Consider the following 19,675-nt stretch of genomic DNA (forward strand, 5'->3'; position numbering starts at 1 on the left):
GTATGCAGGTCAGGAAGCAACAGTTAGAACTGGACATGAACACAGAAGAATTGATGCTTTTGAACTGTGGTATTGGAGAGGACTCTTGAGAGTCCCTTAGACTGCAAGGAGATCCAACCAGTCCATCCTAAAGGAGGTCAGTCCTGGGTGTTCACTGGAAGGTCTGATGCTGAAGCTGAAACATGAGTTTGGGTGGACTCTGGGAGTTGGTAATGGACATAGAGGCCTTGCGTACTGCAGCTCATGGGGTCGCAGAGTTGGACACGACTGAGCGACTGAACTGAAATGAACTGAAGCACACCAGGGAACTTGTACCTGGGATTTAAAACAAAGAAAATAAAGAATAAATAACACATAAGGAAAAAATAATAATAATAAATAAAATGTCTCAGGGAAACTTTTGATTTAAGGGAAGGATGAAGGAGAAGGCCTTAAAGGATAAACACAACTGTGGCAGGTGGAGAAGGGAAAGGGGTGCTAAGGGGTCAACTGGAAGGGGAGGTGGGGGCCTTCTGGATAGGGGAGAGCTTTGAGCAGAGGCAGGCAGGGAAGAACACGGATGTGCATAAAGTGAGCAGAAAAGCCTACTCTTGCTGGAGTGCAGGGAGCACAGTGTGGGGGAGGAAGACCATTTCCTCTACCCTTGTAAGTTTTTCTGGCTGGTCTAAGAATTAAATTGATGTGAGGCAGATGGACAAAGAAAAATCAAACAAAAGTTTAATAACATGTATACCTAGGAGAAACCCAGGAAAACTGAGTAACGCCAAAATGGCCAAACCCCTCTCCTTAAATATCATCTTCAGCTGAAAACAGACCAGGTTGTTGTGGGTGGTGTTTGGGGACTTCAAAGAGGAGGAAGGTAATGCATGTGAAGATGGAAAAGCAGACATTTGATAAAGAAGTATCTGCTGAGCATGCAGTGACAATGGGACATGGAGTGGACTCTGATCTCTAGGTGCTGCCAAGTTACTTCCACCACACCTAGCCCATATTCTCTACAGATATCTCTGGAGATCCCTCTATTCTAGGGATGGCTTTTTATGGAAAATCATTTAGGCAGTTAAGCGGAAGTTAAGAAGATGTCCTTTACGTTATAGAGGACTGGAATGCAAAAGTATGACGTCAAGAGATACCTGGAGTAACAGACAAATTTGGCTTTGAAGTACAAAATGAAGCAGGGCAAAGTCTAACACAGTTTTGCCAAGAAAACACACTGATAGCAAACACCCTCCTCCAACAACACAAGAGAAGACTCTACACATGGACTTCCCCAGATGATCAATACCTAAATCAAACTAATTATATTCTTTGCAGCCAAAGACAGAGAAGCTCTATACAGTCAGCAAAAACAAGACTGGCAGCTGACTGTAGCTCAGATCATGAACTTCTTATTGCCAAATTCAGACTTAAATGGAAGAAAGCAGGGAGAATCTAGACCATTCAGGTATGACCTAAATAAAATCCCTTATGATTATACAGTGGAAGTGACATAGATTCAAGAGAAAACATCTGATAGACAGAGTGCCTGAAGAACTATGGATGGAGGTTCATGACATTGTACAGGAGGTACTGCTCAAGACCATCCCCAAGAAAAAAGAATGCAAAAAGGCAAAGAGTTGTCTAGGAGGCCTTACAAATAGCTGAGAAAAGAAAAGAAGCAAAAGGCAAAGGAGAAAAGGAAAGATATACCCATCTGAATGCAGAGTTCCAAAGAATAGCAAGGAGAGATAAGAAAGCCTTCCTCAGTGATCAGTGCAAAGAAATTGAGGAAGATAACAGAATGGGAAAGACTAGAGATCTCTTTAAGAAAATCAGAGATACCAAGGGAATATTTCATGCAAACATGGGCACAATAAAGGACAGAAATGGCACGGACCTAACAGAAACAAAAGATATTAAGAAGAGGTGGCAAGAACACACAGAAGAACTATACAAAAAAAGTCTTCATGACCCAGGTAACCAGGATGATGTGATCACTCACCTAGAGCCAGACATTCCTGGATTGAGAAGTCAAGTGGGCCTTAGGAAGCATCACTACAAACAAAGCTAGTGGAGGTGATGGAATTCCAGTTGAGCTATTTCAAATCCTAAAAGATAATGCTGTGAAAGTGCTGTACTCAATATGCCAACAAATTTGGAAAACTCAGCAGTGGCCACAGGACTAGAAAAAGTCAGTTTTCATTCCAATCCCAAAGAAAGGCAATGCCAAAGAATGCTCAAACTACCACACAATTGCACTCATCTCACACACTAGCAAAGCAATGCTCAAAATTCTCCAAGCCAGGCTTTAACAGTACATAAACCATGAACTTCCGGATATTCAAGCTGGATTTAGAAAAGGCAGTGAAACCAGAGATCAAATTGCCAACATCTGTTGGATAATTGAAAAAGCAAGAGGATTTCAGAAAAACATTGACTTCTGTTTTACTGACTATGCCAAAGCCTTTGACTGTGTGGATCACCACAAACTGAGGGAAATTCTTCAAGAGATGGGAATACCAGATCACCTGACCTGCCTCCTGAGAAATCTGTACGCAGGTCAAGAAGCAACCGTTAGAACTGGACATGGAACAACAGACTGGTTCCAAATCGGGAAAGGAGTACATCAAGGCTGTATATTGTCACCCTGCGTATTTAACTTATATGCAGAGTACATCATGAGAAATGCTGGACTGGATGAAACACAAGTAGGAATCAAGACTGCAGGGAGAAATATCAATAACCTCAGATATGCAGATGACACCACCCTTATGGCAGAAAGTGAAGAGGAGCTAAAAAGCCTCTTGATGAAAGTGAAAGAGGAGAGTGAAAAAGTTGGCTTAAAACTCAACATTCAGAAAACGAAGATCATGGCATCCAGTCCCATCACTTCATGGCAAACAGATGGGGAAACAGTGGAAACAGTGATAGACTTTATTTTCTTGGGGCTCTAAAATCACTATAGATGGTGACAGCAGCCATGAAATTAAAAGACACTTGCTCCTTGGAAGAAAAGCTATGACTAACCTAGACAGCATACTAAAAAGCAAAGACATTACTTTGCTAACAAAGGTCGGTCCAGTCAAAGCTATGGTTTTTCCAGTAGTCATGTATGGATGTGAGAGTTGCACCATAAAGAAAGCTGAGCGCTGAAGAATCAATGCTTTTAAACTGTCGTATTGGCGAAGGCCCTTGAGAGTCCCTTGGACTGAAAGGAGATCCAATCAGTTCATCCTAAAGGAACTCAGTCCTAAATATTCATTGGAAAGACTAATGCTGAAGTTGAAACTCCAATACTTTGGCCACCTGATGCAAAGAACTGATTCATTGGAAAAGACCCAGATGGTGGGAAAGATTGAATGTAGGAGGAGAAGGGGAAGACAGAAGATGAGATGGTAGGATGGCATCACTGACTTGATGGACATGAGTTTGAGTAAGCTTGGGGAGTTGGGGATAGACAGGGAGGCCTGGCGTGCTGTAGTCCATGGGGTCGCAAAGAGCTGGACACAACTGAGCAACTGAACTGTTCTGAACTGAAGATGTCATACCATCTATTAAATTTGGATCTTCTACCATAGTTACTAAAAAGCAAGAGGTGGTTTGGGGAATTTTTGTTGTTGTTGTTATTCATGCTATTGGTTTGCTTATGATTTAATATCTTTGTTAACTCTTATGTGAGACTTTGACATGCAGAGAAACTAGGATGTTATTTCTCAGAGTCAATCTAGGTAACATTCTGTGGTTATCACTTGCTATTTCTTCTTCTCTCTTTAAAACAGTGTTTGTTTTTCTCCTAAATGTACAGAATTTGGGAGTACTATAATAATATCAAACCTATGTTTTAAAAAGAAAACCCAGGTAACTCTACGATCAGTGGCTAGGCTGGATTGGATTAGAGGGAGAGAAACTAGAGGTAGGAATACTAGTTTCAGGTCTACCTTGCTCACTTTTATTCATTAATTCAGAAAATCTCTAGATGTGCCAGATACTGTTCTGGGCATGGCAAATAAAGGTGTGAAGAAAACAAAGAAGTACCAGCTCTCTTGGATGTTCCTTTCATTTGGGGGAGTACAGATAATAGACAAACGAATCTACAGAGTTGGGTACTGATGTGCTAAGAAGGAAAAAGAAGCAGGTGAAAAGGATGGAGTGTGCTGGGTGGCACTATTGTTTTTTTTCCTTCCTTTTACTCCCCCTCTCATTGTGGTATTTACCATGTTAATCATTTTTAAGTTAAAGTTCATAGCATTAAGTACATTCACATTGTTATACAACTAAAACAGCTGTTGAGGACACAACATAAACTATTAGGACCAACTAGACCCAAGATGGTCGAACAGTTGACTTCCAGTAGACCTAGAGCTTCATTACACACTCATTCTAACACATCAGCGTGCTAAATGACACACCCATCAGTGCCATGACAGTTCCAAGGCTGATCATAAAAGGCCAAAAGTGGGCAGAGGCCCACTTCCTGGAAATTCCCACCCTTCCTCAAAATAGTTGGACTAATTCTCCCCACTTACTCGTTAGCCTATGAAATTACCCAATCTATAAAAACTAGCCACTCCATACTTTGGGGCCATCTCACCTTTTGAGACAGACTTCATTCTTTCTATGGAATGTATATCTCTCAAAACTAAATCTACTTCTTACCTGTCACTTCATCTCTCACTGAATTCCTTCTGCACTGAGACATAAAAAACCTGAGTTTCATAAAGTCCTGAGACCAGGTGTGTAAGATGTCAATGAAAAGGCACGTCAAGTCCCCATCTGAGCTTTGGCTGGGTTCAAGTCCCAATCTGAGTTGTGTGGTTTCACAATTATCACCACCATCCATCTCCAGAACTGTTTTGGGGGAACTCAGATTGATAGAGTGGTTGAAGACTTCTCCAGATACACAAGCAACTGAGTAGACGCCTGAACAGAATGAGAACAAGCTTAGGGCAGTGTGTTTCACACCATGGAAACAGTTAAGATGACATCAGTAGCCCAGGTGACAGCTGATATAATAGGGTTTGGTGTAGCTGAAACCCTGCTTCAAGAGTGTGAAGGAGGAGGGAATTGGGAGTCACTTTTCCCTTGGAAGTAATGCATTTAGCAGAGATTCCAGGCCAGAACCATGACAGACAAACAATTCACTGCTAAGCACAACTCTTTCATCATAGAGAGGATCTTCATATTTGTCCTGGGGTTCTGCATCAAGAGCATGAGGTGGTTGTGAATGCAAATTTACAAGGCTGTGAAATTTACTGAGTTTCCTTATTGAGTCATAGTCATTCTTCCATCAGATATGACCGAGGAGTCATGAGATTCCTTCAGAAGGTCCTTTAGCTTGTTGGTACAAGTTTCTCCGTGACAGGAACAATTAGTCATACATTATTGGGTACTTTCCAGTTTTCTAGGTACAGAGGAAAACAGGGACATGCGTATATCTCCTCGACTTGGTCACCAGAAATACGTTTAGACCTTAATCTGTTCAGCTAACCTAATAATTTGTCATCCATGAATCCTCCATGTGTTCTGCATTCTGCATCTGATTCCTCATCTTCAATGAAAGATCCAAATCATGATTTCTGACTTAGCTGAATATTTGAAAGACTAACTTGTTGTGCTAATATCATACAGGAGTCACAACACCATGCCTTGTGTCAAAGCCACATAAAGGAAATTTAGGGACACACAAAAGAAACTAAACATGTTGTCCTCCTTTGAGGTGCTCTTCAAATTTGCTTTCTTTAGAAACTTGTTGTGGTTGTTTTAGTTGCTAAGTCAGGTCCAATTCTTTTGTGACCCCATGAACTGTAGTCTACTAGGCTCCTCTGTCTGTGGGAGTCCCAAGACAAGATTACTGCAGTGGGTTGCCATTTCCTTCTCCTGGGGATCTTCCCAACACAGGGAGGAGCCTGTGTCTCCTGCATTGGCAAGCTGATTCTTTAACACTGAGCCACCTGAGAAGTCCCTTGGAAACTTGTAGAGAAACTTAAATATGTTTGCCCAAGGAAGGTGCTTGTTTCTTTAATGAAAAGCAATAAGAGGAAATGGAGTTGTTTTGCCTGTAAGGAGGAGCAGTCCTTGTAAACAGAGGCAGAGCCAGTGCAAATTCACAGTGTGAGAATTTGGGGGTGTGTGTATAACGAGTCTGCAAAATTTTCTGCAGAACTGATACAGCTTGCAATAGTTAGGGTTAGACACATGGTGTGTTTGGGCAGGGAAAGTAGAGACTCTACCATTTATAAAGAGGATTCAAGTACATTGTGATGTGTTGAATTACCCATCACTAACTACACATCTCCCTGGGGTTTAATTTTAGATGTTCACAAAGCTTTATCTGAAACTCTTGGGCCATATGTTTTGGAATTCAGAATTTTTTCAGAAACATGGTACATATACTACCTAGCATTACATGGTACTTCCAGCAGAGTCCGTAATTAAACCCATCAATATATTCCCAGTGAAACGTATGATTATTTGTACCAAGTAGAATAAATAAGGATCATGAATAGACTTATCTCATCAGTTGAGCTCAGATTTTGCTGCCAAATGAGTTTGAGCACCAAACTTGTGGTTTCAGAGACAAAACTCTGAAATTTCAGAATTGTGGCTAAGGGACTGTGGATTTACTAATACGATCATCTTTCTCTGTGCAATTCCAAAAAGCGAGCAATTGCTTGAACCAATCTCATGAGTAGTTAGGGTGCTATGAATCAAGAATCTGGGTCCGGGCAAAAAAGAATTACTCAACACCACATCCTTCTACACATAGTGTATGTGACTGTAACAGGAGGTCCTTTGTTGGGGATTAATCAATATATATCAGTAGGACCTGAAAATACACAAGAACTGATAGACATTTGCAGGGTGCTTTTTTTGGCTCACCAGAAGGCAGAAACCAATGGACCATATCCAGCTAGGCAGGTGCAGGCCACAGACAATTGATACATCCCAAGTGTATTTTGAAAGCATCTTATTACCTAAGATCCTAAGGGGGTTGTTGCCTTGTTGCCTTAGGAACCATAGGTAAGGATAATTAACTCAGCTACTCATTTTAGTCACTCTTCAGTTCTCAGTACACTTTCTCACAGACACGGCTGCCTAACAATTGCCAGAGCTGCACTCAGGACGTGTTTCTTCTCCTCGAAGGTTCACGTGGCGCCTGTGGCTGCTCCATCCCTAGGTGGGCTCACGTACCATGCTCTCCCAACAGGCCACACACTGGACAGCCTCTGGTTTCTGTCTCCTGGGTTTCAGGTTAACTAGCCCCAAGCAAAGCAACCTGGACGCTGTGGATCACAGGATGGCTTGGGAGCCAGGTGAGTAGCTTTTTACTTTTTCCTTACTGGGGGTATTTCCTAGTCAAGGAACATATAGAACTTTCTTGACAGGAGCCTTACTCCTATCAGGTCAAGAAATTAATATTTTACTTTTGGTTTAGCATTCATATAGAAAATCATACCTTAATGAGGAGACAATTTTTCAACACAGTATTTACTAAGCATGTATTTGTGTCACTGTATCAGGTATAAGCTGTATCTGCAAAGAGTTTAGAGGCTAGAGTGTGTGTGTGTGTGTGTGTGTGGGTATACGTGTGTGTGGAGTAAGAATAGCCTTGTTGTTGTTTAGTAGCTCAGTCGTGTCTGACTCTTTGCGACCCCTTGGACCGTAGCCTGCCAGGCACTTTTGTCCACAGGATTTTCCAGGGAAGAACACTGGAGTGGGTTGCCATTTCCTTCTCCAGGGGCTCTTTACTGCTGAGTCACCTGGGAAGCCCAGGAATAGCCTTAGGACCCAAGTTTGGCTAATGTAAGCAGAGATGCTTACAGGGAAGCTCATGGGCAAACTCAGCTTGAGCGGGTCTTGCTCACAGTATACAAGAGATGCCTGACGGTGGGGGAGCCATCTTGAACCCATGAGGATGAAAACCACAGGGAGATGGCAGAGCAGAAAGAATGGCAAACCTTGTCCCCTGTACTGGAGGTGGTTTCTCTTGTCCCCTGCTTTCATCTTAGAATGCTATACAAAGCAAAAAAAATACTGAACAATCTGCCTCCAGATATTTTGTGATGTGCAATAAAATAAAGGTCGATCTTGTTGGTTATTGTAGTTGAGATTCTATCATCTATAGCCAATTGTAATCCTGATAAAATATTCTAGTTTTCCCTCTGTGTAGCTATTTGGGCTTCCCTGGTAGCTCACCTGGTAAAGAATCCACCTGCAATGCAGGAAACCCAGGTTCAACCCCTGGGCTGGGAAGATCCCCTGGAGAAGGGAATGGCTTCCCACTCCAGTATTCTGGCCTGGAAAATTCCATGGACTGTATAGTCCATGGGGTCGCAAAGAGTCAGACATGGCTGAGTGACTTTCACTTTCATGTAGATATATAAATTCTAACACTGACAACAACATGAAGCAGGTCATATTAGCCTTTAGCTCAGTTCAGTTGCTCAGCCATGTCCAGCTCTTTGTGATCCCTTGGACTGCAGTACACCAGGCCTCCCTGTCTATCACCAACTCCCCAAGTTTGCTCAAACTCATGTCCATTGAGTCAGTGTTGCCATCCAACCATCTCATCCTCTGTCGTTCCCTTCTCCTCCTGCCTTCAATCTTTCCCAGCATTCGGGTCTCTTCCAATGAGTCAGTTCTTCACATCAAATGGCCAAAGTATTGGAGCTTCAGCTTCAACATCAGTCCTTCCAATGAATATTCAGGATTGATTTCCTTTAGGATGGACTGGTTGGATCTCCTTTCAGTCCAAGGGACTCTCAAGAGTCTTCTCCAACACCCCAGTTCAAAAGCATCAATTGTTTAGTGCTCAGCTCTTTATACTTCAACTCTCTCACCCATACATGACTACTGGAAAAACCATAGCCTTGACTAGACAGACCTTTGTTGTCAAAATAATGTCTTTGCTTTTTAATATGCTGTCAAGGTTGGTCATAACTTTTCTTCCAAGGAGTAAGCGTCTTTTAATTTCATGGCTGCAATCACCATCTGCAGTGATTTTGGAGCCCAAAAAAATAAAGTCTGACATTGTTTCCACTGTTTCCCCATCTATTTGCCATGAACTGATCAGACTGGATGCCATGATCTTCGTTTTCTGAATGTTGAGCTTTAAGCCAACTTTTTCACTCTCCTCTTTCACTTTCATCGAGAGGCTCTTCAGTTCTTCACTTTCTGCCATAAGGGTGGTGTCATCTGCATATCTGAGGTTATTGAGATTTCTCCTGGCCATCTTGATTCCAGCTTGTGCTTCATCCAGCCCAGTGTTTCTCATGATGTACTCTGCATATAAGTTAAATAAGCAGGGTGACAATATACAGCCTTGACGTACTCCTTTCCTGATTTGGAACCAGTCTGTTGTTCCATGTCCAGTTCTAACTGTTGGTTCCTAACCTCCATACAGATTTCTCAGGAGGCAGGTCAGGTGGTCTGGTATTCCCATCTCTCTCAGAATTTCCCATAGTTTATTGTGATCCACACAGTCAAAGGCTTTGGCATAGTCAATAAAGCAGAAGTAGATGTTTTTCTGGAACTCTCTTGCTTTTTCCATGATCCAGCGGATGTTGGCAATTTGATCTCTGGTTCCTCTGCCTTTTCTAAAACCAGCTTGAACATCTGGAAGTTCACAGATCCAGGTTCAACATGTATTGTTGAAGCCTGGCTTGGGGAATTTTGAGCATTACTTTACTAGCTAGTGTGTGTGAGGAGTGCAATTGTGTGGTAGTTTGAGCATTCTTTGGCATTGCCTTTCTTTGGGATTGGAATGAAAACGGACCTTTTCCAGTCCTGTGGCCACTGCTGAGTTTTTCAAATTTGTTGGCATATTGAGTGCAGCACTTTCACAGCATCGTCTTTTAGGATTTGAAATAGCTCCACTGGAATTCCATGACACAGCCGCTGAATACTAGCCTTATTTTAGCTTAAAAAGATGTATTTATTTGACTGTGCCGGGTCTTAGTTGCAGCACATGGGATCTTTAGTTGCAGCATGCAAACTCTTGTAGCATGGGGGATCTACTTCCCTGACCAGGGATTGAATCTGAGCCCTCTGCATCGGATGCATGGAGTCTTAGCCACTGGATCACCAGGGAGGTCGCTAGACTTGTTTTTAAAAGAGAAAATAGGTTCAAGTAGATAAAGTGGGCTTACCTTGGTCACTCCATTGGAAAGTGACCTGCGATGTATGCCCAGGTCTGTGGCAGTCAAATGCCCAATGCTCTTTTTCCTGTACCATGTGTCTTTCTCTAGAGCTCTTGGACTGACAGGGGAAACGCTCCTCCAAGTCTCTTTTTAAAGCACACATTGTTACAAGACTTGAAGCAGCAGCATTAACACACACTTGTTAAAAAGAAAAATGAGTTAGCTCAGATTCTATCGCTCTTCCTGATACTTTTCCTTTTTGAACAATTGTTTTCAATCCCTGTCCATCTGAACACAGAGCTGTAGCTATTCTATCTGTATTATTTATTATTCTGGTTTTTTTTTTCAGCTAACAACAATATTTCTTGATCTTTCTTTATATCTCATATTATTTGAAACAAAAAAAAATACATTCTCTAAAATGATGCAGAGGGGGTAAATCATATATTGAAAATCCCACAAAGTTTGTATTTTGGTTTTTCATTTTTGCATTGGGGTAATCATAGCATGTGAATTTTATAGTCTGTCATTTACAGTGAAAATTATATTGTGTTATCCACAAGCTCCATGAGGACAAAACTTTCTCCATGTTTTTGTTCATCCTTGTATCACTTGTGCTTAGTGTGGTAATAGTAAAGCTGACTCAATAAATATTTGTTGGCTGAAAAACTATTTCTAAATGCTCTTCAAACTTAATATACATATGCCCACATAGTGTTCCTATGTAGCTGGGAAGAGGACAGTCAGGAGTGTCGAAAGAGCAAGATGTTGATGAAAAGTTTTATGCATGTAGTTTTCTCTGCATTTGTACTACTGGCTTAAGATAACAGAATCTGCCCAGGGTAAAATCACAGGGTCAATGATTTTTTAACAAGTCTTTATATGCATTTTCTGAAAATACTTTTTAAAAGAGAGCAGTTTACAAAGGCAGTAGCAAGGCAGCAGTGTCACCACACCCTCACCTGCCCTGGTTTTTGTGGTGGCTACTGACTTACGCAGAAGAATCCCTCAATCAATTAACATGCTTATATAACCTTGGTTTAGTGTCATAGGCATTCTATGCCAAATATACACTCATTAAAATAATTTTGGTCATGTCTATTTTATTATCTGATGCATAAGAAGCACAGGTGCAATTCAACTGTATCTCAGCCTCTAGCTTCTATGATTGAGCTATACATGTAAATATCAGTTGTAATTATCACAAAACTATTATTTTATTGTGTAGCTTTTTTGAGCATCATAATGAGAAAGATGATTTTTACATGAGACACTATAACACATCCTTGTTTTCCTACTAAGTTGTTCAGTGAATTTATCCATATCTCTCTATATTTCTATATCCCTGGAGATTCCATTCCCAAGGAAAGTATGTTTTTCATGCATGTTTAAAATCAATATAGACCAGAGGCTTAACTAAAACTACAGTGATCTCTGGAACAAACAAGTAATCAAGACAAAGTACTGTACCTTTATGAGCTATTTGCCAAAGTCCAAATAATTAATATGGTTAAATGTTCTAAAGTAGGCACTGTGTCAGGTACTTGAACTGATATTTTCTTAGAAAAACTTCCTAAGCTCTGGCCATAGGAACAGTGTATCTAGAGGTAACCCCTGGCTCTAAACAGAATTATAAATTAAGTGACTTAAGGTATCATTCTAAAGTAGAAGTATGAAGGGTGTTAAAGGAGATCAAAGTACTCTTCAGCCCAGTGGTTGCTGAGCATGGCTCTTGCCTTTCTTCTCAATACTGTGACTGGTAGCTACGTGTTGGGTGTTTACCTGCCCCATATCTGCCTTTGCCCAGGAAGAAGGCAGGGCTGCTGCCTACTGTGACCCCATGGAGGAGGTACTTGGCTCTGGAGCAATCCTGCTTTCAGGTGTAGCTGGGAAGAGGACAGTCAGGAGTGTCGAAAGAGCACTTAGCAGTCCCTTGAGCCATGCAATTGTGGCCTGTTCTAGGAGCTGCAACTGGTCCCATTCAATGTCAGAGGGCACCCCATTACCGTGACCTCCCAAGTCCCCTTTAAGACAGCTATGCTCCATGCCCCTAGGACCACTGCAACTGTCAGCTGGGAGACACCTGGCAGGCCTTCTAGCCCACCCCGTGCATTCACTTTACTTTTGCTTTTAATTAAATTCAAAACAGTATCCCAAAAGTACAGATCTAGCTTCACCACCATTCTCTCCCCCTAAATCACAGGGTCTCCCACTCGCTTTCCCAGTTAACCACTGTGGCCAAGATGCGAGTATTCTTCCAGCCCTTTTTCTACTCATTGGCCGACAGATACACATAAACAGTTTCATACCATATGTATTGTTCTTCGACTTGCCTTTCTTTATCAACATATCTTGAAGAACTTTCTATGTTGGTTTATACAGATTAGCTTACTGCTTTTAACTTAACTGATGGAAAACATCCTCAGTGGCGGTCAGCAGAAATAGCCAAAAAAGTTGTGACCCTCAACTCAGACAGTCAAGACAGACATCAGAATTCAATTCAATCCCCCTCCCTTAATTTTTATACAGGAAACATTTCAAACATACAAAACAGTGGAAACCACAGGAAACACACATAACATTCCACTAGATTCAACAACTGTTACCACTTTCATTGGCTGTTGTTTTAATATCTGCTGGAGTTACGTGGCTCTAAGTTGAGAGGTATATGAAAAGAAGCAGGATTCATAAAGTCCCAAGGTCTTAAGAATTATGAAGAAAAGACATTTACAAATTATAAGAGCCAAAGAAAAATAAAATTTTCTCAAAAGTACATGTAAGGTGTAGATTTCCATGAGTAGAAGGAAGAATTACTAACCCAGGGATGTGGGCTAGAAGGCTACCCCTTCTTGGAATTAGGGAGTGATTAGCATAAGTATCTTGGAGAAGGCAAAGGCAACCCACTCCAGTACTCTTGCCTGGAAAATCCCAAGGACAGAGGAGCCTGGTAGGCTGCAGTCCATGAGGTCGCTAAGAGTCGGACACGACTGAGCGACTTCACTTTCACTTTTCACTTTCATGCACTGGAGAAGGAAATGGCAACCCACTCCAGTGTTCTTGCCTGGAGAATCCCAGGGACGGGGGAGCCTGGAGGGCTGCCGTCTATGGGGTCGCACAGAGTCACAACTGAAGCGACTTAGCAGCAGCAGCAGCATAAGTATAAACAACGTTTAGTGAGTTCCATCCAGACACATTTTTCTGGGAGCTATGTGTCTTCTGATATATTAGGCAAAACCCCAAAGACATGGGATGATATATGCATTTTCTTGATATGTAAAAAGAAGAATCACTCTTCCTGTCTACAAATTCTGATCTTGTGATGGTCTTGAAATCTTCCTCTTAAAGTTCACTAAGAAAGTAATCATCTGTCTAGAGGGGAGGCATCTTTTTTAAAAAGTTTTATTGGAGTATAGGTGCTTTATAATGTTGCGTTAGTTTTTACTGAATAGCAAAATGAAACAGATATACATACAACTCCTCTTTTTTTGCATTTCCTTCCCATTTACATCACCACAGAGCATCGAGTAAAATTCTCTGTGCTATACAATAGGTTATCATTATTTATCTATCTCATACATAGTATCAATAGCATAGATACGTCAATCTCAATCTCCCAATTCCTCCCACTCCCCACCATGGGTATCTTTTTATAAAAAGGAAAACTTAAAATTAAATAGAGAAATGGAATATTACACAGGAATAAAATTGGATGAAATATAGCTATACTCAGCAACCTGAATAAATTTTAGAAATGTAATTTGTAGTGAAAAAGAGCTGGTTGCAGAAGACTACATAGAGTGTGACTCTATTCTTATAAAGCTCAAAAACTAGCAAATCCAAACAATATATTGTTTAGGAAGATGTACATGTCTGGTTAAAAAAAAAAACAGCAACTTTTTAAACAAATGCAGAATTTAGGACAGTGATTACCTTGAAATGGTTGGGGGATGGGGTTAGGATTTGGAAGCCTGTGGCATCATCAAAACTATTTGTAATGTTCTACTGATTTAATAATGTGGTGGATTCATGTATTCATTTTATTATATGCTCCCAAGTTTATACAGATGTTACTTACATGATTTCGTATGTATCAAATATAACATAAAATGTTTTAAGTGAAAACAAAAACCAGACTTACAAAACAGAATAATAAAATGTGTAAAGTTAAAGCCTAAAGAAGAACTAGAGTTTTAAATCTATAACTTTAATTAATTGAATACTCATTTTGGACATGCAAATCTCTGAATAGTTCATGCAAAAAACTACCTTGAAAGGCATCAAACTACATTGAGCACATCATCCAAATGTACTGTTCATCTAGCCATTCCTTTAGTGGCATTTAATTTTAATTTTTTGCCAGTCTAATACACAGGAACAAGCATTCTTAAATGTATTTCTTTCAATATGTGTGCAAGTATATGTGGGGGATGGGTAGATTCCTAAAAATGGAGTTGCCAGGTCAAAGAGTAAAAGATAGAAATTGAGAGTCAGAGAAGTTAAATATAAACTTGTGTTGTGGGGGAGGAGGGAAGAGGGAGAAATTGGAGGAAGATGATCAAAAGGTAAACTTTCAATTATATTATTATAAGACATTATAAAATAAACACTACAGGATAAATATTAGGGATGTAATGTACAACATGCTAACCACAGCTACCACTGCCATACGATATACAGAAAAGTTGTTAAAAGGGTAAATCCTAAGAGTTCTCATCACAAGGAGAACATTATTTCTCGTTTTCCTTTTGTTATAAGATGATGCCTATTAGCTGAACCTGTTGTAGTAATCATTTCCCAGTATGTGTAAGTGAAACTGTCATGCTGTATGCCTTAAACTTATACAGGGATCTATGACAATTATTTCTCAATGAAACTACAAAACATGCAAAACTCAGAATCACATAGGCAGCAAGTAGCAAAGTCAAAACTAGAAACAAGGCTCTTTTCAGGGGCTCAGTGATACACCTACTGCCTGTAGAGGAAACACCTGTCTCACCAAGGCAAGTGCCCCATTTTAGACTAAGATTTGACTCTTTCCCCATCCTATTTATCCAGCTTGCAGGTGAAGCACAGTATTGATTTCAGAACCTCAGAATACAAGCACTCCCTGTCACAAGAGGCACAGAATAGGGCTTTGTTTCCCAGGAAGGCAAGATGGTTTCTATGGGACTGAGTTAGTGCCAGCGGCAGGAAGAGAACCTCTGCTAAGCTGAATCAGAACCCAGAGTCCTTGTCCCATTTTTCAGAGTACTGTCCCTATGGCCCATAGAAGTGTCTCTTTATTTCTAAGAGCAGATTTTGCAATGTTTTGTGTTCAGAATGGAAATAATTATGTTACTGAAAATGCTGTTTGCTGTTTACAGGAAAGCACAAAGGCACACATAGAGCCCGTCGTACCCAAAATGAAAAGAATGGATGGGAAAAACAGAAAATGGCAATAACCAACTGTGCCAGTCAGAGTCCTTTTCTTCCTACCTGAAATGTTCTCTGTAATTAAATATATATATATATATAATAAATACACCATCCAAACCACAGGTAGTAGCAACACCAACCACATGTATTAGAGCATGTGATTAAAATAGTTAAAAACATTTCCTAAAATTTTTCTACCTTAGGGGCTATCAAGTTTCCCCAAATATCTCATTTTGAATCAGAAACCAAACGAGAAATACATGTTGTATTTCACTGATACGGAGAAGGCAATGGCACCCCACTCCAGTCCTCTTGCCTGGAAAAAATCCCATGGACGGAGGAGCCTGGTGGGCTGTAGTCCATAGGGTTGCAAAGAGTCAGACACGACTGAGTGACTTTCCTTTCACTTTTCACTTTCATGCATTGGAGAAGGAAATGGCAACCCACTCCAGTGTTCTTGCCTGGAGAATCCCAGGGACGGGGGAGCCTGGTGGGCTGCCGTCTATGGGGTCGCACAGAGTCAGACACAACCGAAGCGACACAGCAGCAGCAGCAGCACTTAAGTCTTTTAATCTATGTTTTCTTCCCTCATCATTTTTAGTGCCTGCCACTTTTTGAGGAAACTGGGTCATCTGTCTTTTAGAGTTTCTCATATACGATTTTGTTCACATGCCTGTAGTAGTGTTAACACATTCCTCTATTCCAATAGTTCCCCTAAACTGGTAGTTCAGTTTAGAAGCTTGATCAGATTCAGGTTTGCTCTTTTTTGGCAAAAATGTGTCATTTGCAGTGTTGTGTATTTCTAGCAATTGCATACAATGTCTAGTGATCTTTTCTATGATATTAGTAGCCATTGATGACCATTGCCTTGATACAATTTTATTACAGTTTTGGAAAATGCTGATGTTCAAATTTTGTCATTTCATTTGCTAGAATAATTTCCTCATCAATTATTTAGTTATCCTGAGATACAGTTTGTACAGCTCATAGCTTGGGTTTCCCAGGAAGCAGAGTCCTTGAGACATGGGCTGTTTGTGTATTAGTCGTTCAGTGTATTTGACTCTTTGTGACCCCAGGGACTGTAACCTGCTAAGCTCCTCGGCCCACGGAATTCTCCAGGCAAACTTTCCAATCCAGGGATTGAACCCAGGTCTTGAACCTAGGTCTCCTGCATTACAGGCAGATTCTTTACCATCTGAATTACCTGGGGAGCCCCACTGAAAGCATGGTTCTAGGGAAAGCTAGTGGTGGGGGAACCTGAGCCAGCCAGTTCAAGGGAGCCGCTTTCAGTAGTCTTGTGGCTACAAACATCTGATTAAGTGATTCATTGTGACTTGATTTCCAAGAACTGATATGCACTGAGCCTCAGAATAGTTTATCCTGGGAGAAATGGAGGGAATATTTAGTTATCAGCTTCTATTCCCCAGACTGGTCCACAGTTAGATCATGAAATGCTAATTCACCCCCCCTCAGGGTGCTGTGAAAAGTGAAGTCGCTCAGTCGTGTCCAACTCTTTGAGACCCCATGGACTGCAGCCTACCAGGCTCCTCTGTCCATGGGATTTTCCAGGCAATAGTCCTGGAGTGAATTGCCATTTCCTTCTCCAGGGGATCTTCCCAACCCAGGGCTCAAACCCGGGTCTCCTGCACTGTAGACAGACGCTTTACCGTCTGAGCCACCAGGGAAGCAACACAGGCAACAAGATAGTTTCCCTGGATTCTCACACTGGTATTAACAGGGAAGCACTGGAGTGGGAGGTAGAAGATGGGTCATTTGGGTCATTTCCAGCTTCCTCCATGAAGCTGGAAAGAGCCCACCTAGAATTTGTTGCTACAGCAGTGGCTAGAATGAGAGACAAGTAAGGGATAAAAGATCTAAAATGGTACATATGAAGTGTTAGATACAGTCCAAAAGAGCCAGATAAAATATGTAATTCTCTCTTACAATTTACCAGCTCTCAAAATAATGAATTAGCTCCACTGAATCTGCAAGGTAACCAATTAGGGCTTTTTGGGTTTTTAAAAAGTATTCTTATGACTCATATATATATATGTATATACACACACACATGTACATGTATGTATATGTGTATATAGATGATATGTCTCAATTCATTGCAGTCATTTTTGTTATTAATGCTCAAATTTATCCCACTTTGGCCAGTGGGTGCTTCTATAAGTTGGCTTCTTATTCGATTTCATGTAAATCTATTAGTTTTTGATAGCTTCCTTGTTTTCTGAATTGACAAGATACTCCCAGTCTTATTTTGTGTGCTTCTTGCCTTTAATCTAAAATAAGTCACTTCTCCAAATAGGTCTAGTTCCTTTCAAAGAAAAATGGTATTTAGAGACCACAACCTGGAATCTAAGAGTGCTTAATCCTGCCAGATTGCTCACTGTTCAGTGAACATTTTGAACAACAGACCTTGGGAAAAAAATTTAAGAAAATATAAGTTATAAATGACAATTTCAGTTCAAATTTAATATTGCTTAGCTTTGATTTTATATTTATCTTTTATATTAAAATAAGATTTGTAAGAACATTAACATAAATTATTGCTAACATTATGGTTACTAAAAGGCAGTTTATGTTTTGTTTTTTAGCATTCTCTTCATCCTTAAGGTATATTCCTAAGGCATGCAGAACCAAACAATTGTGTTTTAAAGTTACCTGACATAATTTCCCTTTATATGGTTAAGCCACCAACTTGATACCCGTATTCATTTGTTGCATTTTGCTTTTTAAATGTTTTTCATAATCATAAAAATTTACGACATCCCAGTCAAATCTACAAAACAAGATATAGCCAGAGAAGTTTAGCTTCTATCCCTGTACTTTCCAACTTGCTCCATCTCACCCAAATATAATAATTTATCTTTCCACTTAAAAAATACACAAATGTATGTGTTCCTGCTTTCTTAGATTAACAGCAAGACACCATGCTGCTGCTGCTGCTAAGTCATTTCAGCTGTGTCCGACTCTGTGCGACCCCATAGACGGCAGCCCACCAGGCTCCCCCGTCCCTGGGATTCTCCAGGCAAGAACACTGGAGTGGGTTGCCATTTCCTTCTCCAATGCATGAAAGTGAAAAGTGAAAGGGAAGTCGCTCAGTCGTGTCCGACCCTCAGCGACCGCATGGACTGCAGCCTTCCAGGCTCCTCTGTCCATGGGATTTTCCAGGCAAGAGTACTGGAGTAGGGTGCCATTGCCTTCTCCAACAAGACACCATATCCACCTTTATTCATCTTGCCAGCACTATGTTCCTGACAAACTACTGTTCATCTTTTTAAAAACTGTCCTGTCCTGTAGATGCAATCTACTCACTTCTTGGAATAACCTGTTGATTGGTACTCCCCAAAGTCTAAAGGGTAAAGAATCTGCCAGCAATGCAGGAGACCTGGGTTCCATCCCTGAACTGGGAAGATCCTCTGGAGGAGGGTGCGGCAACCCACTATCATCTTCCCATGATTTTTTTTTTTTTTTTTTTTTGGTGGTAAAATACACATAAAAAAATTGACCATTTAAACCATTAAGTTGTGCAACCAGCATTTTTCAGAGTGCCAAATTGAAACCCTTCACCCATTAAACGAGTCCCCCAAACCATCCCAGGACCTTTAACAAGACTAAATGAAGACACACCTGCTCGCCAGTTGCAGGCTTGGGCACTAGGAGGAATCTGCCTTCCCATCTGAGCAGGGATTCCAGTGGAGACCAAGCTAGCTCTCGGTTAACGCTCCCGCCCTCACCTATTGTCCCAGCGGGAGGAACCGGTATTTCCGGACTGGGGCCCCAGACTTAGTGATCCCGGGTAAGGGTGAGGTTGGTGGAGGAGGGGAACGGAAGCTGATCATAAAAGTTAACTTTCCATCAAAATAATTAACCTGTTTTCCCATCCCCCTCCCAACAAAAACAAAAATCCCCACCCCTCCGCCGCCTCCAGCAAAAGTTGCCAATCGAACACCCACAATGGCCCCCAACTATCGTCCAGTGGTTTTTGAAAAAGTAGAGACGCTGACCAGTTCCTTGCCCACACCCATGGAGAGGATCGAAAAGCCGACCAGGTCAAGAATAAAGAAGCAGCACAGCGAATTCCACTTGCCCTTGGGCGGGAATAAAGCTCAGCTGTAGTTTTGCAGAGAAGA

At 41.1% G+C, this 19,675-nt stretch overlaps 1 long non-coding RNA gene across 1 annotated transcript in view; it reads right to left on the reverse strand.

Annotated features, from left to right (window-relative positions):
• The window catches only part of LOC120870460, a 78,126-nt gene that overhangs the window by 56,619 nt on the left and 1,832 nt on the right, over nucleotides 1-19,675 (reverse strand). The window lies entirely within an intron of this gene.

This window comes from Oryx dammah, unplaced genomic scaffold (genome assembly GCF_014754425.2).
Source record: "Oryx dammah isolate SB20612 unplaced genomic scaffold, SCBI_Odam_1.1 HiC_scaffold_1, whole genome shotgun sequence".
In the NCBI taxonomy this organism is placed as follows: domain Eukaryota; kingdom Metazoa; phylum Chordata; class Mammalia; order Artiodactyla; family Bovidae; genus Oryx; species Oryx dammah.